The 26,636-nt window shown below is 34.4% G+C and overlaps 2 long non-coding RNA genes across 30 annotated transcripts; both read left to right on the forward strand.

Annotated features, from left to right (window-relative positions):
- The first annotated feature begins 13 nt into the window (after nt 1-13).
- On the forward strand, nt 14-1,074 carry LOC110792774 (uncharacterized). The gene is made up of 3 exons (XR_008929994.1): nt 14-504; nt 714-896; nt 989-1,074. It is a non-coding gene; the product is annotated as an uncharacterized lncRNA (long non-coding RNA).
- A 3,090-nt stretch (nt 1,075-4,164) lies between these two features.
- Nucleotides 4,165-25,336, forward strand: LOC110776181 (uncharacterized). 29 transcript variants are annotated; one of them, XR_002530039.2, is made up of 15 exons: nt 4,165-4,317; nt 7,144-8,406; nt 11,212-11,287; nt 12,470-12,548; nt 15,511-15,638; nt 17,565-17,634; nt 17,762-17,911; nt 17,999-18,093; nt 18,236-18,281; nt 18,919-19,001; nt 19,067-19,218; nt 19,601-19,658; nt 19,742-19,836; nt 21,976-24,067; nt 25,040-25,335. It is a non-coding gene; the product is annotated as an uncharacterized lncRNA (long non-coding RNA). The 29 variants fall into 29 exon arrangements; XR_002530040.2 differs by having other exon boundaries at nt 18,919-18,980; nt 19,062-19,218; XR_008931182.1 differs by having other exon boundaries at nt 17,999-18,281; nt 18,919-18,980.
- The last annotated feature ends 1,300 nt before the right edge of the window (nt 25,337-26,636 follow it).

The following is a 26,636-nucleotide window of genomic DNA, read 5'->3' on the forward strand; positions in this document are numbered from 1 at the left end:
CTGTTGAATGTGCATTTTTTATCCCTTAGTTTATTGGATGACATGGACATGCTAATTTGTCTTTATCTGGAATCGATTTGTTAAAATAGTGGAGAAGTGCCTTTTACTAGAAATGTAGGATTAGGTAAAAATACTTAAGTAGCTAGAAAAGTAGAAAGCAAACGGGGTATTAGCTCTTTGTTAAGGATGTGGATGCTATTATTGAGGAGCTATGTTATGTTTGTGCAGAATTAACTCTTATTTTCCCTTCATAAATGAGCCTTTCTTTGTTTTTCAGGTGCTTGTTGCTCTTTCGCAGCAACAAGGAGGTATAAACAAGACGGTTACAAGCTCTCTGGACAACCTTTATGAGAAGGAGTTAATAGATTGCGATAGAAGCTAAAATGAAGATTGTGATGGTGGGCTCATGGACTACGCAAACCAGTTTGTTATAGATAACCATGGGCATCACTGAGAAAGATTACCCGTATGAGGGCTAAACAAAAATACTGCAATAAGAGCAAGGTAAGATAGTTTATCAGGAGTTCGTATTTTCCTTTGATTCTAGAATATGTCGTGCTTTCAACTTGCAACTTCTCAAAGAAGAGTTTGTTATCATTGATTTTGTCAACATTAAAGTTAGCTTTAGGGTTATCTGCATGTTGTCATTTGGATTGAACTGCATTGAAGCTATGAAACTCCTTAATCTTTTTTATTTTGTTTTTTGTATATAGGTTGCTATAAGAATTTTGATGGTAATCATCTTGCATTGAGGGAAGTGGACCCGACATTCGATGAGGAGCTTATTAACTATGAAAGGAGCAAAAAGCATATGCTCAATCTGTCGCATTTCAGAGATGATGCAAGTTCAAGTGATATTGTTTAAGACAACTGCTTACTTTAAAAAAAAGATAAAGGTACCTTTAGACTAGATTGTTCATTGCTGAATTTCAGAGATCATTTATCTGAGTGTGATATTTACGTAGCAAGCTTACTTTCTTGTTTTTAGGTTTAACTAAAACATGTTGCAAAGGAGCCTTTTGTAGTGACAAAATGAAGAGCAACTTTAACCATTTGTAAGTATCTCATTATTCTCATATCCATTCTTAAAAATTCTTGAGGTTATTTCTTCTGTACGTCGGAAATGGAAATATTACCAGAATCGGAAATATTGCCAGAATCGGAAATATTGCCGGAAACGGAAATATTGTCAGAATCGGAAATATTACCGGAATCGGAAAATAAATCCGGAAACGGAAATATTAAATATTTGTTCGAAACGGAAATTAATTCCGGAATCGGAAATGTTAAATATTGTTCGTATCGGAAATGAATTCCGGAATCGGAAATTTAATCGGAAGCGTATCGTACGAATAAGCATCAGACGAGGCCTGCCGGACGAGGCCCAGCACGAAGCCAGGCCATCGCCCAGCAAGCCAAGCGCGCCGCACAAACAGCCACGCCAGGCCCAGCGCAAGGCCAGGCCCAGCAGGCCGTGGCAGCGCGCACAGCGCGCGCAGCGCGCACAGCGCGCGCAGCGCGCGCGGGAGCTGCGTGGGCTTGCAGCTCGCGCAGGCCTCGCTGCGTGGGCTGCTGCTCGTGCGCACGCATGGGCGGCCCATCGTGGCTGCCGTGTGTGCGTGTGTAAGTGTTTGTGTTCGTGCACGTTTCCTAAAACGTGCAGAGTTCGGTTAATGATTAAATTCCTAATTCTATTTGATAAATTAATTAAATTAGAGTTCTTGTAGGATTCTAGGTTTAATCAATTTGTATCTGAATAGGATTCCAATTCCCTTTCCATACCCCTATAAATATGTGGCCTGGGTTCACAATTTATAACGAGTTTCAAAGTATTCAAAGTGAGTTTTTGAGAGAAAAATTCAGCCACACATCTTGCTCAAAAGTGCCGAAAATTCTAGTACCTTAAGGGCGATTCTAGTTGGTCAATCTTAAGGCGGATCCGGACGTGCTGTGGACTATCTACGGAGGGACGACACTTGGAGTCCTAAAGACTTGTTCTTGTTCGGTTCGGGCGCAGCTAGGGAGGGCACGCAACAAAGAGTATGCATCTAAATTATGCTATATGATTATGTGTAAATAATATGTAATCCTGGGTTAATGGTTGTTTCCGCATGATTTATGTAATATCATATGTATCATAACCTAACACTTTTCGGATCGGATATCTGATCCAAAATCAATTTTCGGATCGGATATCCAAAAAATCGAATCGAATGCGAGTCGGATTTTCGGATAATCGAATTTTCAGATAGTTTTGCTTAGCCCTATTCAAAACTAGTATCTTCTCTAATGTTTACCGAATCAGAATTGATTTGTTTCCAAAAAATTTCCTCCTAAAAGATAAAATAAATTGTACTACTCCAATGGTTACAAAATGGACCTGCTCATAAAAAAAATGAACATGTGAGCAGGTAGCCCACCATTGGTAAAACAATGACATAAGCAGCTGCTAAAACCTTATAGCTATTTTGGGATACGTAGCTCAAAAACAATATAGCTCTAATAAATAAATTAGTTAAATTAAATTATTATAGAGAGCTACAAAGTATTATAGCCCACCAATGTGATAACTTGTAGTTTTAATCAATTATGGCCTTGTTTGGCAAATGACTTTTTGGTTGGCTTTTGGCTGTTGGCTGTTTAATCTGGTCAAACAGCCAAAAAATATGTTTGGTAACTGGCTTTTTAGCTTGCTGAAAAGCCAGCTTTTCCGCCAAAAATGAAAAGCTAGTAACACTAGCTTTTTGGAGTTGGCTTTTGGCTTTTCACTATCTAAATTACTTTTTTGTCCTTATTTTTTACTAATTAACTAATAGTTAATAATTAATGATTAACAATTAATAATTAATAATTAACAATTAATAATTAACAATTAATGATTAACAATTAATAATTAATAATTAACAATTAATAATTAACAATTAACAATTAATAATTAATAATTAACAATTAATAATTAACAATTAACAATTAATAATTAATAATTAACAATTAATAATTAATAATTAGTAATTAATAAATAATAATTAGTAATTAATAATTAATAATTAGTAATTAATAATTAATAATTAATAATTAATAATTAATAATTAATAATTATAATTAATAATTAATAATTAATAATTAATAATTAATAATTAATAATTAATAATTAATAATTAATAATTAATAATTAATAGTTAATAATTAATAATTAATAATTAATAATTAATAATTAATAATTAATAATTAATAATTAATAATTAATAATTAATAATTAATAATTAATAGTTAATAGTTAATAATTAATAATTAATAATTAATAATTAATAATTAATAATTAATAATTAATAATTAATAATTAATAATTAATAATTAATAATTAATAATTAATAATTAATAATTAATAATTAATAATTAATAATTAATAATTAATAATTAATAAGTAATAATTAATAATTAATAATTAATAACTAATAATTATTAATTAATAATGAATCATTAATAATTAATAATTAATAATTAATAATTAATAATTAATAACTAATAACTAAAAGTTAATAATTACGGAGTACTCCGTATTAATTAATGACTAATAACTAAAAGTGAATAATTAATAAATAATTAGTTATTAATTAATAATAATTAACCATTAATTATTAATGATTAATTAATAATTAATAATTATTATTAATTTAATTATTATTAATTATTAATTATTAATCATTGATCATTAATTATTAGTTATTAATTATTACTCCATAATTATTAATTAAAATAATAATTTATTAATACTATTGCATAAAGTAATTTATTTTTAAATTTATATTTTATTTATTTGTAATTACGTTTTACTCCGTACATAATACAAAGTATGTATTGAAAAATGAAATAAAATTCATTAAATGTCCTTAAATGTCATTTTACATAGCTACAGCCAACAGCCAACAACTGATTTACCAAACATATTTGTAACCAATCCATAGTCAAACAGCCAACAAAAGCAGCCAACTTGAACAGCCAGTCAAACCAGCCAAGTAAAACAGCCGACAGCCAACAGCCAATTGCCAAACAGGGCCTACATCTAAAAATTTGACGTGACAAACTTAACCACAACCTCTTGTAGCTCACCGTTGAAGTTGCTCTAATCGCCACCCCGTTAAAACAAACCATTTGCCATTGAAAGACCCAAACTTTTATACTAAGTATTTATTACCAGAAAGGAAAAAAATAAAGCTCCAAATTTGCCGTCGAAAGCCCTAAACTTTTCTGTATGAGACGGACTGTTAGCACGCCGGCGGTACACAAGCAGAGAGTCAATACACCCATCTGAATTTGGTAATTTCTGTCCCATACTTTCAATTTTATAGTTCTAGGGTTTCCACCTTTTCCCCTAATTCATGAGATAAACAACAGTTTTTTGAATTGCTAATAATCAAGTCTTATGGAAATTCTGTTTATATACTCATCTTGGGGGATTTTATTTGTTGTTTGATTCATCCCTTCCTGGGTTTTCTGATTTTTTTTTCGGTTTTTGCTTAGTATTTTGTTTTTAATTGAGGAAAAAAAATGAAGTCGACCCCTTATTATGGGTTCTTCTTTAGTTACTCCTCATTTTGTTAATTTTGTGGGTTTTTTCAATGGTTAGCTTTTGAATTACGTTTTATCTATACTTGCTTCATGATGAATAATGCGAGTTCCAAAGGGTTGAGGCATTTTCGAAAAATTAGAAATGATTTTTTAGGTTACTTGTAGTTTCTATCTTAAATAGATGATTATTGTTCATTCCTGTGGAGCTTATTCCATTTTGTTTAGTTCTAAGGTTTCACCTTCACCCCACTTCCTTAATTTCACAAATTATCTTCACTCGTTTTGTGTTTTTAGGCATCATATTTCATTTTATATTATTATTTCATCACTCTGTTGGGAATTGTGATTTGTTGTATGAAAGACGTGTGTAAAAATTTACATGAGAAATAATTTCTAGAAAAATTCAAGACTAATTTGTAACATGTAGCTTAAGGAAAGGAAGAAGTTGTGTATCAGTGTCAACACAATTATCAGTACAAGATTAGTGGCTAAGGGGTTTGTTCACAAGAACAGAGGAAGTACTTATTTTGTAAAAAAGTACCTTCAAAAATCCAACTTTCCGCATTGTGTTGGAGTTTCTTCCTAGACGAAAACCACAATCACAATCTTTGAATATATTAACGTGACATGTAGATTCATGTTCCTTTCTGGCAAGCATATAGTTGATTATTTGTTTTAGTTGGCAAGCAAATTTCCAAATGAAGACCGTCCATTTACGAAGGTATTGACGAATCCCACGTATGCCAATGCTCTTTGTGGGTTTTTTTGGATTATTCACTTCTGGGATCCCGTTTATGCTTCCGTTCAAGTTTGTGGTAGACGAAGTAGTACTGATTGTCGAGCCCAAAAAAATTATGGTTGGCATATATTTCAGTACCAATTTATAAGCCATGAATTGCACATACGCTAGGTAAGGATGACTAAACAGGCTAGGATATATTTATGAAGCAAGCACTCAATTACTTGCAAAAGTTACAACATTATAGTGTTTGAGGTATCCGTACTGCATTGTGTTTTACCAAAAAAAATATTGTGTGTTCTGTGATCCATAGACCAATCCAAAGCTGCTAACTGTGGTCTGGTTGAAAAGAGACCAGTTGGCTGGTTTTGAAGACCTATCTTGATTTCTAATGTTGTGGACTTGTTGAACTTCAGAGGCACAGACTTGCGATACCTGATGCCTGATGTAGTGATGGTTGTAAACAACTAAACATAGTATGTCACATGTATTGAGCCAATGTAGCCATTGCTATCATAACTGCATGGATGTGGTGTTACAATTGTTAAATCGTGTGCTTCAACAGTTAGTTGGATTAGTTTAAGCTGTTGATTAGTATGTCAGTAGATTAGTTTAAGCTGTTGATAGTATGTCAGTGGATTAGTTATGCTGTTAGTGGATTAGTATCTTCCCCATCTTACTGGAAACAGTTTCTGGAAAAGATGAAAGTTTCTGGGAAAGATAAATCCCAAATCTTTTGCTGGGTTACTTCATTTTCTGTAATTAGGCATTTACCACCCATGCTTGGCTCAGGTTCTCAGGAATGACAGTAAGGTTCTTGTCTCCGATCTCATTAGATATTTCCGACACATTTCCGGATTCCTCATTTTCTTCAGTTGTTACCTTTGCTGGACTTTTTTTTTTCTGACCATTTTTATCCTCATCCCTCATTTTCTCAACCAATCCTGTTTTCTCTCTTCTTAGTTCGTCCTCGTCTAAGCTAGCAACATTTCCCCTGTACTCATCCTCTTCTGCTACATGTCCTGGTGGTACAAAGGCAGTGTGTTCCATTACTTGTTCAATATTGTACACGTTCTCCCTATCCACTTGAGTTTCTAATACAGTTGCCCTTAGTGAATTGGAAGAATTGGGTATGTTGTATTTTTTTTTGGCGTAATGTATTTCTATCATAGATTTTTACGTAAATCACGTTTATTAAAGCATTATCATTGTCATTTGTGGTTGGTTAAGCTATTATACCACCAATAGTTACTATTTCTGTTTATTGTTTCAATGATGGTTCAATAGTTCGTCTTTTTTCCGAGATGTGGTTGCTGGTTATAATGTTTGATTTAGAGGTGGAGAACTATATAGGGCGAATACGATTAGCTTAGAGCCTTCAAGTGTTGGCGGTGATTTGGAATGAATTGTAAGTTTTGGTGTTCGATATGTTATACTTCATTTTGCATGCAATAGCATGGAAGTTGTAGTAGTCAAGTTTTAAATAGGATGTAGGATGTAGGATGGAGAGCTTAACGTTATGAATCAGTCAGTACTTTCAAGGTGAGTTTCAAGAAGGCTTTTACCTGTTGTGGGTTATTTACTCCAATTGGGCCCTAGATAATTTGTGTGTGTTGGTCTTCTCTTTGGTGTAAAGTATTCCAAACATCTATTTGTTTGGTCAAGGAGGAAACAGTAGTTCAATTGTTGTGTACACAGAGTTACATTAGTTGATTTTAACCATAGAAACAAGCTGACCTACCATGTTTCTTATGCTTTTAGGTTCATTTTTGTCTTAGAAGTCTTACAAACATTTTACTTTGTCATTTAACCGTGTTAATCATCTTGTGTAACAGGTTATGGGACTTGGCAAGGGAAATGAAGGAGAGACGAGTAGAAGTTCGAAAAGAAAGAAAGGCATCTTCCATCCAAATCAGGTTACGAAAAAGGATACTTATCTTCTGAATTAGGGCATGTTAATGTTTCTTTTAAGTATCTGGAGTTCATCCTCTTTTCAAGACACTCCATTGCCTATGAGGCGAGAAGTGTGATGTTAGGATAAATATACCTAAATTGAAATGTGGAGAAGCCGATAATTTTGAGTGCAATAATTTTCTAATATTTAAGTAGTTTTAGATGAAAATTTGAAAATAAGTTTTTTGATTTACAAGTCATATATATATATTAGCTACGGAAATTGAAAGCAAGTAGTGGAAAGTTAAGGATTTTACGGATTATACAAAGTTGACAATTTCAAGTGCTAAAGAAGTTCATTTTGAGAGTAAATACAATTCTATTCCGTCTGAATATAGTATAGATATAATTTGGTGTAGTGTGAACAATATTTTCAATGAGAAATTTTATGAAATGGTTGATGCAGAAAATTATTTCAAAAGATTATGTATATTTTTTTGCCAAAGCATTAGATTTGATATACTATTGAAATTCATGGTCAAAATATTGACCAAAGAAAAAGGAGGATATACTATTGAATTGGGTATGCATTTTCTGATCATCTTTTCTCTTGGTCAATAGTATATCTCCTTTTTTTTTTGGTCAATATTTTGACCAAGAACTTCAATAGTATATCAAATCTAATGCTCTCGCAAAAAAATACACATAATATTTTGAAATGATCTTCTGTATAACCATTTCATTAAATTTTCCATTGAAAATATTGCTCACACTATCCCAAATTATGTCTATACTATATGCAGACGTAATAGAATTGTATTTGTTCTCAAAATGAACTTCTTTAACACTTGGAAATGTCAACTTGTATGGTCCGTAAAATCCTTAACTTTTCATCACTTGCCTTCAACTCTAACATATATATATATATATTTGACTTGTAAATCAAAAAGCTTATTTTCAAATTTTCATCTAAAACTACTGTGAATATTAGAAAATCATTGCCCTCATAATCATCGGCTTCTCCACATTTCAATTTAGGCATATGCGTCATAACGTCCACTTCTCGCCAATACTTAAAAGAAACATTAACATGCCCTAAATTCATCATGTCGAAAACCCTCCAAAACAAAAGAAGCCCCAAATTATTTCAATTTCATAATTCTAGGGTTCTACGGTCGAGAAAGAAGGCGAATCATCTGAATTTGGTAATTTCTGTCACATTATTTCAATTTCATAATTCTAGGGTTCTATTGTTGAGAAAGAAGGCGAATCTCTGAAATTGGTAATTTCTGTCACATTATTTCAATATCATAATTCTAGGGTTTCCATCTTCCTCCTATTCATGAAATGAACAACCGCTTTTGAATTGCTAAATGTAATCCAATTCTCTCGGGAGTTTCGTTTATATACTACTTTTGGGGAGTTTTATTTGTTTCTGGGTTTTGTTCTTTTGGTTTTTGCTTCGTGATTGTGTTTAATTGAGGAGTTAATGAAGTCGGCCCCATTATGTGTTTTCTTTAATTGTCTTTGTGTTAATTTTTTATGTTTTTTTTTTCAATGGTTAGCTTTTGAATTACGTTTTGTCTGTAATTGCTTCATGATGCTGAAATTTGTGAGTCCCGAAGTGTTGAGATATCTTTGAAAAATTAGAATTGATTTTTTAGATTACTTGTAGTTTCTATCTGAAATAGATGATTTTTATTCATTCCTGCCTCCACAATTATTTCTTTTTTTATGTATATTATTTGCGTCACTCTTAATTTGTAGGTGGACCTTAATCCATTCCGTTTCACCATGGCTTTCAAAATTACAAATCAAATGTGGGATTCGGTTTATAACAAACTCATTGTTTCTGAAAACGGGAAAGAGATTGAGAGACTATTTGCTGAATATGGCAGAGTTTGTTTAGAAGTCACAATAGAGAAGAGTAATTTTATTGCTCAGTTTTACTTGTTGTTATATCCCCAATCCAGTTTCAAAATCCTAAGGTTTCCACCTTCACCCAACTTCCCTAATTTCACTGAGTTTTGCAAATTATTTTCACTCACTGTGTATTTAGGCATCATATACATTTATAGTCATATAAATAGATGTTCATTTCTATTTCTGCAATTATTTCATTTTCCGTATGATTGTTTCAGCTCTGTGTGTTAGGGTGTGTAGTAATGACGGACAGATTTTAAATAGATGTTCATTTCTATTTCTGCAATTATTTCATTTTCCGTATGATTGTTTCAGCTCTGTGTGTTAGGGTGTGTAGTAATGAAGGACGGATTTTAAAATTTACTGTCTTTTTGAAAAATAATTTCTTGAGAAGATAAAGACTTTCCAAATCACAAATCTTTTGTCGGACTACTTTTATTTTGTGTAATGAGACATCGTTTATGCGAAGTATATACAAATGGATAGTAGTATTAATAGAGTAGTTTCTTGCTGTTAATTCAATCCTAATTGATTTTTTTAAGTTGACAAGGTGAGGTTGACAGCCATCGTGTGCTTATTAGATCTGAACCAGTTATTGAGGTACTATCTATTACTTTGCATAACCAAAACCTAAACGATTCCGCTTCGGATGACAGCAGCAAAGAAGCGTTGGAGCTCTATGGTACTGTTTATCTCCATGATAGTATGGCCCGTACGGGTGAAGGCTGCAACCGTATTGTTTTTTTCCAATGAGAGGAGGAATTTGATGACCCAGAGATCATCCCTTTTGTTGGTGGTGCCTTAACAACATCATCATCACTTCGAACAATTTCACAAACTTACTGTTCCCGGTATTGCCTTTAATGCTGAGGTAGAGTATCTTGCTCTAACATTTGGTGTTCATGCCAATGTCAACGTCCAACTCTTTAAGCAACAAGAGCAAGAAGAAGATGAAGATGAAGACGGAGACAAAGATATTAATATTTATGGCACAATATCTGCTGCGTATAATCCTAACACTTATAAAAGCAAGAAGTTGATATTACTATTCCCATAATAGTGAGGTTACGAAATTGCCCCCAGTTTTCTTCCTTCTTTTTTTGTCTTTTACCTTACTGACAGTATATTTACGTAATTACTGTCTCTTATTAGAGGCTGCCGCGTGTCCCTTTCACCTACAACCAAGCTCTCCTCCCTCATCCTCCTTACCCTGCTGCTTTGGGGCCGTTTTTCCCTCTCTAGCTTCCCTGTCCTCCTACCCTGCCACTTACTCTCCCCTCTGCCAGGGCTTACTCAAAGTGAGAATGATGAGTTTCTTTTCATCTCCATCAGTGTTTAAGAATCGTATTTAGGATATATGCAGAGGTTCATCATTGTCGACCTCAACATTAAGACTACGCAAACATCTGTCATCTCTTCAATAATTTGGTTATCTCCGCCTCTACCTCTTCTCTCTACGCTCAATTGTAGATTAATCTAGGATTTTCTTCGTTTAAATGCCGACTCATTTGGTGTATCATTTGCTTAAAATTTGATTAATTTAGGGTTTTCACTTCTCCCAAATTCATTTAGTCTATGTATATATTGCTTGAAATTTGATTAGTTTGGGTTAATGTTATGTTTCATTGATCAATTTTGGTTGGGATTGTGTGTGTTGATGCAGAAGGCTGACATTATTTCGTCCCATGAGTCTACCGACCATGTCGTGTTTTTGTTCTTTCAGTTGCTAAACCGGATATTATTGTTATATTCGCTTAAAATTCGAATAATTTAGATTTTTCTCCTCTCCCAAATTCATATAGTTTATGTATATGTTGCTTTAAGGTTGATTCATTTGGGTTAATGTTATTGTTCATTGATCAATTTTAGTTGGGGTTGTGTATGTTGATATCGTGTTTTTGTTCTTTCAGTTGCTAAACCGAGTATTATTGCTATATATATTTGCTTAAAGTTCGATTAATTCAGGGTTTTATTCTCTCCCAAATCCCAATTCTTTGATACACTATTTGATGAAATTATTTTTGGAATTCGAATTGGTTTGATTTGTGAATTGTTGATTTTATTGTATGTGTCTTGATAATGAGCAGTTTAAGAGAAGATCGATGTACATCACTTTGATTTAAGGTAAACACGATGAAGCACGATTAAGAGGATCGATCTAAGGTAAACCCATGGATTCCCTCTTAATTTCGTTGCTTTTTTTAAAATTTGTTAGCGCGATGCTCACATCAGTTTCGTTAGGTATGTTGTTTTATTTTTTTGGATTTCTGTTGTTAGTTTGTTGATTATGAATTGTTTTTACATTTTTTTCTCTTTGATTTTAGTTAAATTGATTGATCAATGGATTTTCTTGTGGATTAAACTTTGTTAGTTTGTGGAATGCCAAATTTTTTGGACAGGTTGTATTGAAACTGTAATTAACAGTGGCTGCAAATTATAGATCGAACATGATAATGTGCTTGATTCTCTTTATTTTCCAACAAGATGGCCATAAGTATTAAAAATATGGTGTTTTCCTCTGTCTTCGGCTGCTAGCTTGCTGAGTAAAATCCCAACTATTTTCTTGGGAGGGGGAAGGGAAATATAGGATATTTTATGAGTCATGAGAGACTATGACATTCTCCTTTGGAAAATTGGCTCATGAATAACATTCTTAGGCCTTGAAAAACGGCTGAGTATTTTCTCTAAGTGACTTTGAAAAACTATGGAGCTTTAAATGCAAAATTTCGGGGGTACTTTGTTAGCTATGGTCCTATTAGTTTTTGGCTTTCAGAAAAATGTAGCATGTCGTTGTTTAATTTTCTTTAAGGAAAATGTGTCATTTAAGCACTTGTTACCGATATGAACAGTTTGTTAGGACTGTATTATTCTTTGCTTCTCATATGGGGTGGGGTTTTGTCCTAAGTCCCGACTCCTACATTACTGTATATTTAGCCAATTTAGATACTCTTACATAAGATACTTATAATTTGTTTGAAAGGATCCGATTATTATAAGGACCTGCAATATTCGAATAATCGAATGTCTTCAGTGAATTATCTTCTTAACCAGAGGCTGGAGCTCACTTTTTCAAAATTGAGACAGAAATATTACATCACCCCTAGATGTTACCCGTAAATTGCTTGATTTTTGGCTGTTGGTGGTGGTTGCAGCATGAGTCCATGACTAATTCCCTCTTCCTACTGTTATGAGTGTTGGTATTCTTGGATAGTATCTTGTTGCTTACTTATAATCTTTGTACTACAAAGTTTCATGTGTTTTCTTATCCTTAGGACCCCATCATGGTGATTGTGTGATGCATTATGTTTTAAATTATGTATGAGCTAATATTATTGGGGTATGCAGCCGGTGAATTTTCAAGATATCCAATGATCTTTTTTGCCAAGAGAACATTCCAGCCAATTACCCGTGGATTCTTTGCTTGGTAAGTGTCAACTATCCCTCTTTTGTTTTTGTTGTTAAAATTTCTCCATATCGCTTATTAGTCTAGCATAATGGATTAATGGGAACTTTCCATGATGAAAATGATAGATAGTTGTATTCAATATTCATTTCTGCATCACCTGTTTCTGAGGTTAAATTTTGGTTATGCTACACACTTGGAATGGGAGAGTATGCATGCAGTATGTACTTCAGAATTCGTGATTTATCTAATATCTTGCAACGTCTTTGTTTATAGACTACAAACCCAAGCAGAAAAAAATATTAGAGGGAGGGGGGGACACCCTTTGGGGGGGGGGGGGGGGGAAGCTTCTGAAAACAGTCTGGCACCGTCTACATTGTAAGAAAACTTGGCTGACTCGAATAGTCAATTCCGAAACCATATGGAACGCTGGAACCTGTAAGTATGTTGTTTCCTCCAATATGTACCTAATTTCCAAAGTGCCTGTAACTAATGTTTTTATTACTTGATGATGAGGCCAACCATTGATGTCTTAGTAAATGTCTTACTGAACTTTCAGATTCACTGCATACTCTTTTTTACTCATGAAACTTGCTTCTCTATTGTTGGAAATGACATATTGGTCATATTGAATTCATTGTAACATGGGGAAAAATGCAAGATAACTTTTCTTCTTGGGGTTACTCACATTGTTGCTGCTCTTTTGGCTGCCTTTAAGAAAAAGCTAGACAAATTATGTCACATTGTCAAGAATAACTTGATTTACTCTTCATACTAATTAAGATTCTGACTACCAAATAGAAGCGAGATTAACAATGCGTGAGTTGGGAGAATCCCCTTCCTTTGCCCCCTTCTATTCCTTTCACTCCTGGGCCCACTCAAAACTTTATAGGCATCCTTAAATAGGGTTTACGCAGTTGGGGGTTGATCACCTTACCGTCCAATAAAAAAAGGTTGTTGATCATACACATCAGCCTCCCCGTCCTCCCACAGACCCACACCTCTTTAAAATGAGAAGGACAAAGTGAGAGGGGAGGGGAGGGGTGAAATATTGCGAACCTAACACTATGGTATCCATCAATTATGTTCACTCTTTCCACCCAAATCCTTAATATCATTTGATTTGCAGCGTTAGGAGGGAGACGAAGTTTAAGTTTGTTGCTCTTACCACTGGTCAACTGATCTAAGTAGCAGTTTGTTATCCTCTTTTAGTATTTTATAGACCTGTTTAACTGAAATTTAGTGGCTCTGTTGAAGGTGTTAAAACGTGGTGGTAATGGTGAAGATTTATACGTGATTTTGTAAGGAAAATCCCAGGCCAATGTTTGTAGTGATGCTATTTTTTTTCTCTTCATAAATCTATATTGCCATAAGGTGGTATTGAGTTCTTATAGAAATATTTGAAGAAAAATACATGTTTGTGATTCCACGTAATTTTTCTCTTCAGTCTTTTCTTTTTTTTTGCTGGGCTACTCGGAGTTTAAATTGATCGTGAATGTACATAAGTTTCATGTAAATGAGAGATTGCTAGAGCTTGGCAAATTTTATGTTCTTTGGAAATAGTAAAAATCACCATTGTCCCTTCATGTTGTTTCCGTATATTTTGAGAACCTTGATGTGCTTATTCTGATTCTCATTTAATGGAGTTTTCTTATCATTTTAATCAAATGATAACTTTGTGTGTTGTTTGTTCGTGCAAATTTGGGCTTTTGGTGGTCATAGGTGGGCTACGCACTAGTAGAAAAAACCCCAGTTGCAATCCCCTTATTGCAGCGTACATGTATTAATACGCTTCAACAACCCGTCGGTCAACGCGGGTCAAATCATTTAAAGGGTTGTTGCAGCGTACAATTTAATTTAATTGTTCCCTGTAAAAAAGTTTGTCGCAACGTACATTTTAAAAGCCCCCTGCAATAACCCGTTTTTGTTGCAGCGTACACTTTAAAATCCCCCTGCAATAGCCCGGGTAAAAAATTGTTAGCTGCAATATTGGTTGAGTAACAAATTGAAAACAAATTAATCGAGAATCAAAACTTCAGTCCCCGCTCAACTCCCTTTCTTCTTCCCTTGCTTTCCCAGCTGCGTCGTCCCCTCCAAAAAAAAAAACCTTTCCTTGCCAAGACAAAAAAGCTTTCCCTGCGTCGTCAATCGGTGGATCTGGTTCCTCGTCGGTGGTTTTGGCCTCCTCGCCAGTCGCCAGTAGTTCTGGTCTCTTTTCTCGCCTCCTCTCCACCTGTTAGCTTGCTCGGCCGGCAGTTCCAAGAAAGAAGTTAGCTTGCTCGAACGGTGGTTCCAAGAAAGAAGGTTGCTCGGTCGGTGGTTCTCCGTCAATCTCCTCACCGCGGCAAGTAATTATCTTCACTGTCCCCTCTTGATTTTTGTTTTACGAATTAGGGTTTGTTCAATTCTTTTAGAGTAGATAGTTTTCTATTGCCTCCGGGCTCCGGCTGGGTCCAAACTCCAAACTAAGTTGGGGCAGGATAGTAGATATGCAGTTGATTATTGCTGTTAGAATTATTTCCACGCACTTGATTATTGCAGATAGAGTTGTTCGATTCTTTGTGAATAAAAAGAAAACCCTGTAATTGCAAAACTCAGAAAACTCGATTCTTTGTGAATAATAACCAGGTCATTGAAGATCTAAATTGGATTTTCAGTTGGATGCTTTTGCCTTGTATCTGTTTTAATTGAAATGAACACAACGGTAATGTTGGCTTGTTATGAAATTGGAGTCCTATCGTTTGTTTAAAGTAGTTGCTTAGTTCAAGTACTATGTTCTAGGGTTTGGCTTTCAAAATTTGTACTTTGTCAAGCTTTTCTAAAGTTTCTTTACTATAGTCAGTTTAAATGTAACGTAATTTGCTCGAGGTAAAGGAGAATGAGGATGGTTATTACTTGCTTTAACATAATTTGATATGTGTTGATTGCTGGCTGAATTTCTACTGACCTAATGCCTCAAAAATTTCTGTCTTGAAATTACAAGGTTGGTTGTAGGTATGCTCGTGAAGAGACGAGACATGATAATGGATCACTGCCGATTTAGGACTACAACATAGAGCTGGCGGATCAAAGAGGACAGAAGGTTAAATTGGAGTCTGAGTCTGAGCAAAGGTTTGTGCTTGCTTACTGCAAGTTTTACTTTTTACACTATCTAGGCTCCTGTATCTCTCCAGATTACTTTACTCAAAAAAAAACATAAAAAGTATTAAAAAAACAGTTTCTTTTTTCACATTTCTGATAATGCTGGGTTTTCGGTTCATCTTGATCTTGGATTATCAGAAAAGATTGAATCTTTGACTGATATTGTTCATTATTTGAGGGAAATTATATTCAAAATGCTGGAATATTCCCGTTTTTATTGGGTTCTCAGGAATTTCCCCCCTTTTTTTGCATATGTTTCTGGGATTTTTCTTAGGTTGATTTGCTTTTGTTGAATGTTCTCTCTGGGATCTGAATTGGTTGCCCAACAGTAATAAATAGTTTCTCTGGGGTCTGCTGGTATTTGGTTTGATTTGCTGATTCAAGATGTATCATTGTAATTGTTTTTTTTTTCTTTTTCTTTTATGTGGCAAGTTGTTCTATCTTTTGTTTGGTAGTCAATTTGCAGTTTCCTTCAATTTTTTAGATTCTTTTTTCTGTATTTTTGAAATTTATTAATGGGTTTAAACAGTTTTTGTATCTTTTGTTGTACTAGATTATATTTTCTGTTGCCTATTAGCTTAAGTTTTAAGATTTGAAATGGTCTGGTGTTGTGAGTACCTTATGATTGAATTTGTTCTTTAAGGTCTTCTTTTTTACCAGTATATCATGCTTTAATTTTTAATTTTTCATTTTTTCTGTTTAATTTTTTTATTAACGTGGATGAGTGGGTTTCCCTCTCGTAGTTACTTTATATGAATAATTTTATAAATTTTAAATAGTGTTGGAAATTTTATAAATTACATTGATTCTTGCGAACATGTGGGTATCTTTCGGTGAGTGAGGCGAGATGGCATTGCTTGTTGGTTGTGTCAATAATTTTCCTAGCTGTTCTGCTGTTTGTTCAAATATTAGAAATGAAAAAACATTATATTCGTAGAGCTCTGCTGGGTCTTATAGTTATGAGCAGAGTATGCAATCAAAGATTTCAGTGCTTTTAGTATATTGCACTCTGATTGTCTATAATTTTTATGAGTTAACTGTACTTAGAATGTCTACACTTAACTAGACAAAAAGAGGTAAAGACGAATTTTTCGAAGTGAAAATGTAAGATATTGGGGGTGTATTTGTGAATTCAGTGTGTACATATGCCAGCAAAGCTGTGGGGACCTTTGTGCCTGTGAGGTTTTCTTTCTTCCTTTTTTTGAAGGTATGTAGGAACTCTGAGTTCTTTTTGCCTAATTTTCTAGCCTCGTTGATCTCCTGGCTTAGGCATCAATACAACTTTATACAAGTTATACCTCCTTCTGTTCTACATATCCTTGGCAACCCTAAGATTCAGTAGCTTGATTACAAAAGCGGCGTCAGATAATGTGCTGAAGACCGTTACTAGTACTTGGTATGGTATGGTGTTATCTGGTAAACTTTTAACAGCTGCACCAGTCTTGTCAGATATGATTTTATTCGTCAACTGTTGGAGATTCAAGGATAAACTTGTTTTGGGCAACAAGTGGAGCTTAAAAATCCGAAGATTTAACCAAATAAGTACGGATTTTTAGCTACTTAAATGATAAGGATTTTATTACGAGCTTGCAGATGCGTGAAATTATTTCGCAGTTGTGGTGGTGCTATTCCGTCATATTGTCTAAAAGATCATGGTCTATTTAGTTTTGCACTTTTTCTTTAGTCTTTCATGGTGAGGAAAATAATATGTCGTAGTTGCTTCAATCTATCTGCCAGTTCAGTTGATGAAGGTTATGTTAATGCATTCTAGGGTTGTATGTGTTTTGGTAATATGATAAAATTGATGTGATTTCCATCTGCCTGATAAATAAAACAATGTCTGCCATGCCATATTTCTCAGTTATTTCCTTTCTGATTTCTTTTTATGCTTCTCAGGAAAACGTGAAAACAAAGCATCCTCAACTGCTGTATGAGTCCAAATTATATAAAATTCTGCAAGGAGGAAGTATGAACTTATCTTCTGAATTTGGGTTTTGATTGTTTCTAAAGCATATATTACGTATCATCTGGCTGCTTTGTTTCTTCCTGTAGTGTGATATTGTTCTTACTCTGATTTTCTGTGATGTTGGCAGCTGGAATTCCTAATGTAAGAGGGTTTGGTGTTTGAAGGAGATTACAATGTTCTAGTCATAGATTTACTTGGGCCCAGCTTAGAAGATTTCTTCAACTTCTGTAGCGGGACATTTTCGTTGAAGACTGTTCTTATGCTTGCAGATCAGATGGTATTATTTTTGTCTTTATTAGTTGATATTCATTTAATTCTTTCGATGTACCAAATTTTCTTTAATTAGTTGATATGACATTGTCAGATCAATCGAGTTGAATTGGTTCATTCTAAGTCATTCTTGCATCGGGATATCAAGCCTGATAACTTCCTCATGGGGTTAGGGCGGCGTGCAATCAGGTATGACTCCCATCTGTGTGTTATTTGAAATTTTATGTTGGGTGTATTTTCTGTTAGGGATCTATTTTGATAAATTAATAACTCTTTCATTCTAATGTATCTTGTGCGGTTTGCTAACTTTATATGATTGATTTTGGTCTAGCAAAGAAGTATAGAGACAGTACAACCCATCAACATATTCCTTATAGGTGGGTAATGAGTTGGTGTTTTTTAGTGTTGCAACTCATTGATATTCCGTTTTGTTATAGATATTCTTACCGCTACCGTCTTTGTTGTCATCGGTGTGTCATCATTGTTATCGCCAGTGTGTCATCATCGTTATCATCATCTGTTCAATTATCACATTGTAAACTAAAGTAGCTGCATGTATGCGCTAGTCTATAAAACAACAATCATATTTCGCTGGTGTTGTCGTTAGCTGGAAAATTAAAGTAGATACATGTCTATTCAAGAGGAGCTTGTAGTCCGTGACTTATGTGGACCTGCGCCTAAATTTGACCAGATTAACTTTGTTTTATGGCAATCTCTTTATCTTTGTTTTTAAAGATTAAGTACTTAAGTTTATGCTCTATCATGTACGACTGTCATTATCTTTTACTGCCCTGTTTTATATGTTACTTCCTCCGTTTCTGTTTACTCGCAACACACTGTTTTTTTTGCACTATTCACATACTGTACTTTGTTTATCTTTGACGATTTATACTGGAAAAATATAAGTTTGTGTCTGTGCAAATGCATGCTATCACAGAATATACAACATTACTTTTGATGAGCTAACAACAAAATGCTGATTTTTAATTTTTGCATGAATCTTCGTCATTCAAGTGTTACATTTTTATGTGGGATCTTTTCAAGTGCTGCTGGACCAAGCTCTGGGCTGCCTCATGGTGCTAGTGACAGACAACTTGGTATCTTCCTACATTATTATCTTCTTCTGCTCATGAATGATATTCTGAATTTTTTATCAGCACAGATTACTAGCTAGCTTTCAAGGATCGCTCAATCCTCCCTCAGTGCCTGTAAACAAGTTTGGAGAAGCTTGTTTGTGATGCTGCTCAATTACTGCTTTATTTCGGAGTTGAACAAATCATCTATGTTTCTGAAATGACGCACTGCTAAATAAAGGTTTTTTTTCTTAACTATACCACTTCAAAGCACTATTTCTAATGCTTTCGTGTCCTGTTTTTGCTTATTGAGTTGTTCAAATGAAGGCGGGATTTCTTTTCAGAGTTTCTGATTCAAGAACATTCTAGCTCTTATTCTCAAACACCTAATACAGCTTAAGATTTAGAAATGTTTCACTGTAATACATTTGAGCTTAATAGAAGTATCAACATAATTAAGAGACTATATTCTGAAATAGATAGTTGCTCTTATGTTCTGATCCTGTGTCCGTACTGCTCTTAAGCGCTATTTATAGAAGAACAAAAAAGTGAAAAACAATATGAAGCTATTAAAGTGAAGTACATAACTGAAACATATGAGCTAATTAATCTTATTTCTTCAGGCCACCAAATCACATCTTAAAAGTGCTGATAGGCATCCAGACCTAAGTAAGCAACTAAGTAAGCAACTGCTGTCATTTGCCACCCATCTTATGTTAGAAAGCATTCATTTTAAAATTTAAAGCATGGGTAATCCACTGCAGTGACAGTCAAGGATGATGCATCACAATTTCTTCCAGAACCTTGTTCGTCATTGATTGATAACTGCTCCAACACCAAATTTATACCTACTCTTAAGGTTGGTCTCTCTTCTTGAGGTTTGTACTAAATGGAAAGTTAAGACTTTCTACTTGTTTGGTCACTGATTTGAATGCTTGTAGATTACTACCGAATCACGTGTATAATGTATGCTAGCATACTCTGGTATAACAGAGAGCAACTTTCAATTAGATCCTTGATGTGAGTGTCCACATTTTCGTTCCCAATTTTGAACTAAATAACCTAAGGACTCATTTCAAACTTATTACATGATTAATATGCTTAGTTTTAAGTTTTCAATACTCGTTTCAATCTATTTATGCACATTTAAGGATCATTGGATCGTTATAGGTCATATTTAGGCTAAAATGATTTTTTCGCTCCCAACTTTGAACTAACGAATCTAAGGACTCACTTCCAACTTATTACATGATTAATATGATTAGTTTTAAGTTTCCAAGACTCAATCCAATCGATTTATGCACATTTGAGACTTATTTGGTTGGTATAGGTCATATTTAGGCTAAAATGAGGTATTTTCGCTCCCAACTTTGAACTAACGAACCTAAGAACTCATTTCAAACTTACTACATGATTCATATGATTAGTTTTAACTTTCAAAGACTCAATCCAATCTATTTATGCACATTTGAGACTTGTTTGGCCATTATAGGTCATATTTAGGCTAATATGACATTTTCGCTCCCAACTTTGAACTAACGAACCTAAAAATACATTTCAAACTTACTACATGATTCATATGATTATTTTTAACTTTTCAAGACTCAATTCAATCTATTTATGCACATTTGAGAATTGTTTGGCCGTTATAGGTCATATTTAGGCTAAAATGACATTTTCGCTCACAACTTTGAACTAACGAACTTAAGAACTCATTTCAATCTTATTACGTGATTCATATGATTAGTTTTAAGTTTCCAAGACTCAATCCAATCTATTTATGCACATTTGAGGCTTGTTTGGTCGTTATAGGTAATATTTAGGCTAAAAAGGCATTTTCGCTCCCAACTTTGAACTAAAGAACCTAAGGACTCATTTTAAACATTTTACGTGATTAATATGCTTAGTTTTAAGTTTCCAATACTCATTCCAATCTATCTATGCACTTTTAAGGCTCATTAGGCCGTTATAGGTCATATTTAGGTTAAAATGACATTTTTGCTCCCAACTTTGAACTAACGAACCTAAAAACTTACTTCAAACTTTAATACATGATTCATATGATTAGTTTTAACTTTCCAAGACTTAATCCAATCTATTTATGCACATTCGAGACTTCTTTTGACGTTATAGGTCATATTTAGGCTAAAATGACATTTTCGCTCCCGATTTTGAACTAACGAACTTAAGAACTCATTTCAAACTTATTACACGAAATATATGATTATTTTTAACTTTCCAAGACTCAATCCCATCTATTTATGCACATTTGAGACTTGTTTGGTCGTTATAGGTCATATTTAGGCTAAACTGAGACGTTTTCGCTCCTAACTTTGAACTAAAGAACCTAAAGACTCATTTTAAACCCTTTACATGATTAATATGCTTAGTTTTAAGTTTCCAAGACTCCTTCCAATATATTTATGCACATTTGAGACTTGTTTGGCCATTATAGGTCATATTCAGGCTAAAATGACATTTTCGCTCCCAACTTTAAACAAACGAACCTAAAAACTTATTTCAAACTTACTACATGATTCATATGATTATTTTTAACTTTTCAATAATAAATCCAATCTATTTATGCACATTTGAGACTTGTTTGGCCGTTATAGGTCATATTTAGGCTAAAATGACATTTTCGCTCACAACTTTGAACTAACGAACCTAAGAACTCATTTCAAACTTATTACATGATTCATATGATTATTTTTAACTTTTCAAGACTCAATCCGATCTATTTATGCACATTTGAGACTTGTTTGGTCGTTATAGGTCATATTTAGGCTAAAATGAGACATTTTCGCTCCTAACTTTGAATTAAAGAACTTAAAGACTCATTTTAAACCCTTTACATGATTAATATGCTTAGTTTTAAGTTTCCAAGACTCCTTCCAATCCATTTACGCACATTTAAGGCTCATTGGGTCGTTATAGGTAATATTTAGACTAAAATGACATTTAATCTAATGCTCCCATCAAATTTATGGTTTTGAAGGTCTATACTCCGAGGAATGCGCCTTATGCTTAGGGGTGTCAAATCGGGTCATCGGATCGGTTTCGGATCGGTTATAAACGGTTAGGGTCTTGTCGAAATCGGATAATGTCGGGTTAATGTTTCTACCCGGGTCAATTCGGATCGGTTTGGATAACTTCGGTTTCGGATGAAGTCGGTTAATATGATGTTTTGGTTTCGAGTAGGTTTCGGATCGGGTAATTTCGGTTCGGTTTGAACCGGTTCGGGTTTAAAACGGTTTTTTATCGGTTTAAGTTGGTTCGGGTCTAGTTCGGTTCGGGTGTATGTCGGATACAGTTGCTATTTTTACCGGCTTACTACGGGTACGGGTGGTGTCCGGATCGGATAAGTCTCGAATTTGGGTGTATGTCGGATTCATTTACTATTTTAACTGATTTACTGCGAGAATGGGTCATGTCTAGATCGAATATAGTCTCGGGTTAGGGTCAAGTTTGATCGTGAGTCTCGGGTTTGGGTCAAGTTCGGACTGGTCGCACCTCCGATCGGGGTCAATTACGGATTGAGTTTGCGGTTTGTGGTTCGAGCTAAGATCAGGTTGGCTTGTATTGTTATGTTGTATGGATCGAGTAGCTCTCGAGTTCACTATCAAATTCAGATCACTTTATAATTCTAATATTAGATGCCAAATACTAATTTATTAGAATTCTATTCCTTCGGTCCAAAGTTTGGTTGAAAGTCGGTTACGGGTTCATTCAGACCTAACACCAATGCAGGTTAAATCGGATAACGGGTTTTATCGGGTCGGGTCGATTACAGTAGTTATCGGTTAAAAACGGATTTCGGATTGCTATCGGGTCGGATGCGGGTTCGGTTCGGTTAAAACTAGTCGGATACTAATCTGGTCACGGGTCTCCTCGGATTGTTAGCGGATCGGGTTCGGGTCTTTGAGTTACGGGTCAAATCGGATTTCGGATCGATGTCGGATCGGTTCGGTTTGGTTTCAAGAGCCTCTAATTCTCGGATATATTCGGTTCGGATGTCGGTCGGTTTCTCGGATCGGGTCAATTTTTGACAACAATGGGCTAATTCTTTTGCCAGCAAGTATTTATTATTCGCCTGAGCGCGTTTGATCGAGTTGGTTTAGATGTTATAGAACAATCTTTTATATTAAAATGTATGCGTACGTTGAAATTGGAACGTACATATATTTAAATGTACTACATGCACTTTGTTTTGGGATATATAGTATACAAAACACCTGTTATTGTTTTTATAATTGTTATACAGGTTGTGATATTATTATTGTTGTGACAGGTTTCTATATTTGGTGCAAGGCACTCTAGGTATCCCTGAATAAAATTAAAATTTTCCCGCCTAAAGTGCTTTGTTGCTATGTACGCTGTAACAAGGGTGTAAAATTTGGTCAAAATCATGACCTGTTGTAGCGTGCAAATAGATGTTCGCTGCAACAGGATGGGTCTTTTGCAGTGTACACCAATTTGTGTGCTGTGACAAGTCATGATTTTGGCCTAATTTTACACACTTGTTACAACGTACATATAAATGTACGCTGTCAAAGAACACTTTTCGCAGCGAACAATGTATGCTGCAACAAGTTCAGACTTGTTGCAGGCCCCAGTTGCAGCATACGATGTACGCTGTAACAGGGGTTTAAAAGCCCGCTGCAATAAGTGTTTTTTCTACTAGTGACGATCTCTGGTTATTGTATCTATATTTTTTGTAGCTAAAGATGGACATTCAGAGAATAATAGATAAACCTCCGACTTCATTTTTTTAAGCCCTTTTCTTATTTTCTATATGTCCATTAGTTTTACTAAATATGATACTTAGGGGCCGGACAAAATGTTACGGTGTAATTTGGTGTGGACTTATTTTTTACCATTTCATGATATTGCATTTTAAATTGAAGCTTTACTCTGTAGCTGCTTGTGAACCAAATGGATTGTCTCAGAGAATGGAGCAACTATAGCAGACATTGTCAGAAACTTTGTCGAATGGTTCTCTTGGTTCATCTAGAAATGTTGCAAATCATATGGGCCAAATGGCTATGGCTATGGGAAAGCTCGGTACTCTTGAAGGGCTTATTTTCTAGGTAAATTTCTATTCAAGTTGGAATTTTAAGTTTTTCTTATAGTATTACAGAGTATTTAAAAAGTCAAAATCAACATTTTCCTAGGGTGTGTGGTATGTGGTGTTGTATATGCCGAATGAATGGTGAAGGGAGTTGGGAGAGCTAAAATATTTTTGAACAATATAATTGTCGCTTAAATACATTATACGAAGTATAAGAGACGGGGAAATGAATATTATAAATATTAATAACAAGTAGTTTTCTAATTCTCTCATAAGAAATGTGGTTGGATGTTTGTTACTATAAAATAACATGTAGAATGGCTGAGATCTAGATAAAGTAAATTATTAGAAAAGGAAATATTAATCGTTGTGAGAAAAGCCGAAATCTACTTGTTTAGGAGGTAACTAACTTGAATACGCAAAATGAATATTATCCAGCTAATCTGATTTTTAGCCTGCCTCAAATATGCCTTGCGATTATTCCTTTCTTGAGCTAAATCATTGACCTTGCACCCAGTTTTCCTTTCTTGAGTTAAACATTGATCTTACACCTGGTTTGATTACTTTCTTGAGTTAAACATTGATCTTACACCTGGTTTGATTAGGAGTCTCAGACACGTAGCTATATCTACGTTGGTTGACCATATGTTGTTGATTTTGACCTTGAAAATGCCATGGGAAGGAGGGAGTAACGGAAATCCATACTCACTTTCCATGATAATGTGCCAAAATTCTTACTGAAGTTTCAATAATGTTGGTTTCTGCATCACCTTAAGTATCTGAAAATCACAATGATTACAGGGATTTACAACTAACTTGTTAGTTGCTAGAAAAATTTGTGTATGTGAATTAGTTGTGAAGATTGATTGAGGAGTAATGCTATAGTAACCGTGAACTTAATACCTGTGTTATTATGAGATCTTCAACTTAAATTATCTCCAATCCGTAGATTTGTTGGCAAGCTTATCTGACATAGTAATTGCATTTACAGGAAATTCACTATATTTCTACTGCTTCATTGAATGTTGTTGCTACTGCCTCTCTGAAACTTTAGTTCATATTTAGAAGTTGCTAGATGTGAGGTTATCCGAGTCACGGAGTATAATCAACTCCCTATAAACTTATGATTCGTCTCCATCATTTTGCCAGCAATGTCTCATAATAGGCCACGATTTTCAGGCTGCAAAAGGCTTCAAATTGAAGTTTTTATATATTGTACTCCCGTTTTTCCAACTATGAGTTTCCTTGTTGACAACATGGCCTAAGTATCATTTGTATTCGTATCTATCCCGACTTCAAGTTTGGTCATTGAGAATATGTTTATATTTTCCGTACATTTGTTAGACCGATCTTTTACGTAAACCTATTTACATGACGTAGCACGGGCCAACAACTACTGCCTCCGTTCCTTAATGTTCTTTACGGTTACTATTTGCACGGACTCCAATGCAATATTTAACGACTTATATATTCATTTCCGTTTGTGAAAAAATTATAAAAATTTGATATTTTGAAAATACACAACGAGACCTATCTAACAAGATCTTACATGATAACATTTTAATGTATATAACAGTGAGAATCCACGGCCAAAGTTTTCTTACTTTGGACACATATTCCAAAGCGTAAAGAACATTAAGGAGCGGAGGTAGTAGTTAACTAAAAAGTCAAATGTTAGATAAATGCACGAGGACTTCTGTATAAAATATTACGTGTATACATACATTTCTTGAAAACTAAGCTACGGAGTAGATTATTTCTTTTACACGGAGTACAATCATTTCATGCACGCACGTCTACCATTTTCTAATTTAGATAGAGTACAAATAGCGTACATATTATGATCTAATAATAATCAAAGGTAATCTATATTGGTCGTTCCTCAACCGGGACGTCTGTAGTACGTACTGATTTACTAGAGAAGAAACATAAGTGTTTTTGTGTATAAGAGTTAACACAGCGAACTAAAATGTTGTTATATCCAGGGATTACATCATTAATTTATAGAAAATGAGCATTTTATTGCCTTTCAATAAAGCTCTTTATTAGTTGATTACAAATGCGGGGTAGCATATTGAAGAAATGGATAGTACACATTGTCACGTGATCAGTGTGCTTATTGTTATGTGGCAGTGTTTCATTGGCCTTGTTGGTTGATGTGTTGTCCTCTTTTTTTTTTTTTTTTTTTTTTTTTCCTAGGGATTGTAATGAGCATATATAGATATATATGCTTGACTGGTGTGCGCAGCAACAAGAAAGTTGGTACACAAAATCAGTGTATTAACAAAACAATAGAATAAAAATGAAAGAAGCAAGTTTGTTGTAAAAGCTTTCTAAAGCTTCTATTTTTACATGGTATCAGAGGAGAAGACGCTCAAAATCACTAACAAAACCAGTCTTTTCTTGAAAGATTAGATTTTTAAGCAATGAAAATGCCAGATTCTAGGGAATCTGATGCAAACCAAAGTGGGAATGCATATGCAGACCCCTACTACTTGGCCAACTCTGACTATAGTAACTCATATCAGCAGCTTGGAATCATTATTTTCATTGGTGAGAAATATCTAAACTAGACCAAGAGTATTAGA

The sequence above is a fragment of the Spinacia oleracea genome, chromosome 3 (assembly GCF_020520425.1).
Source record: "Spinacia oleracea cultivar Varoflay chromosome 3, BTI_SOV_V1, whole genome shotgun sequence".
Classification (NCBI taxonomy): Eukaryota; Viridiplantae; Streptophyta; class Magnoliopsida; order Caryophyllales; family Amaranthaceae; genus Spinacia; species Spinacia oleracea.